Source organism: Vulpes lagopus, chromosome 20, assembly GCF_018345385.1.
Source record: "Vulpes lagopus strain Blue_001 chromosome 20, ASM1834538v1, whole genome shotgun sequence".
Taxonomy (NCBI): Eukaryota; Metazoa; Chordata; class Mammalia; order Carnivora; family Canidae; genus Vulpes; species Vulpes lagopus.
The window spans coordinates 12,586,473-12,588,208 of NC_054843.1; positions in this window are offsets into that span (position 1 = coordinate 12,586,473).

Sequence of the window (1,736 nt, forward strand, 5' to 3'; positions counted from 1 at the left end):
CAATGCATAATGCGTATTTCTCTTCAAAGAAGTCCTCTGTCTAAACTCCGAACCCTCTCTTGGCCTCTCCAGTGTGTTTTGTTTTGTTTTGTTTTGTTTTGTTTTGTTTTGTTTGAAGTAAGTTCCATGCCCAGCATGGAGCTCAATGTGCAGCTTGAACGCATGACTCTGAGATCAAGACCTGAGTTGAGATCAAGAGATGGATGCTTAACGGACTGCGCCACCCAGGGAACCCCTCTCCAGTGTTTTATATCGGCTGCAGCTGGTGGTCAGCTGGGGCCTCAAATCTGGCTTCCAACACCCCCCTTTGCAGTCCTGCCTGGGAAACCACACACCTCCCTGTGCAATGTCATTGCTCTTGCCTCTTTTGACTTGCCGTGTCAGCCAAAATGGAGACAAGAGTCCCATTTCAACATCCTGTGCTTGTCTTTTCTCTCATGAGACCATGTGCCCCTGGGAAGCGGGAACTCTGCCCTACTCACCCTCATTGCCTTCTCCCCTCTTACCTGATGCTCAGCGGTGCCATGCTCTAGGTGTCAGGCAGTGTTTTGGAGGAAGACAGCAGTGGCAGTGGCCCAGCAGCAGGAAGGAGCCCTGGGGAGAAAAAGGCAGAAGAGTTCAATTTTAGGGCAATGACTCAAAGGGAAGGGAAGGCTTTAGAAGTTCCATTTTAGAAGTTGCTCAGCTTGGTAGCTATTTTTCAATGAAGTCAGGGATCTATCTGGTCGGGTTGCCTCTGGTGTTGGGTCGAAAACAAGCAGATCACATAAGAAATGTCATTAAAGTAATAGTCTCAGTAATGCTAAGAACATACAATGTAAGAATGATGAGGTTTAAGAGGGAACAAAGGATTACTTTCACTGCATCTACATCCCTCCAATGATTTTTCTAGATAACTCTGTTCCTGAAAATCAGATCTGTCACCAATCTCTTCTTTGGAACATTAGGAAATATGACTGTCCCCTTGGTTTGGAGCTGATGAAGGTGTATGCTCAAGTGCTTGGACACATACAGAAGCAGAATGTATTAGCCGAGTGAGGAGATCTGGAATAAGAAATTATTACAGTAAGTGTCAGACTTCTATCTCAGTAGCACTTGGCTGGATCTCACCATGTTGTGGTCGCTGTTCCTATTACATCCTGAACTCATGGGCTTCCATCCATACCCATTTATGTGTCAAACATTTATTGACACAAGGTAGGAATTTTGAGTTAAGGGTTCCAAACTTCTCCCTTCTAGTAAATTCCCTGCTTTAGTTTTAGCCAGCAGCCTCCTCTCAAATGCCTCTCCAGTCTACCACCTTCTCCCTGTCCCTACCCCGCCCCTCCTCCCAAATCAGGTCTTCACCATCACAGTGGGTTTGTTCGAAAGAGCGTTAAACTGGTTCACCACTTACCAGTCTCTGTTATCCAGGCTACCTTCAGCTCGGAGGCCTGTTATGGCCTGAATTCTGCCCCTGCCACCCCAGCCCCTGGTCAAATTCATTATTTTGAAGTCCTAATTACCATTACCTCACAATGTATCCATATTTGGAGATAGGGCTTTAAGGAGGTGACAAGTTAAAATGAGGTCATTAGGGTAGGTTCTAATTCAATAGGACTGGTGTCCTCACAAGAGGAAATTTGGACATAGGCATCCCAATAGAGGGAAGACCGTGTGAAGACACAGGGAAAAGATGGCCATCTACAAATTGAAAAGAGAGGCCTCCGAAGAGACCGAACCTGCCAACACCTTGA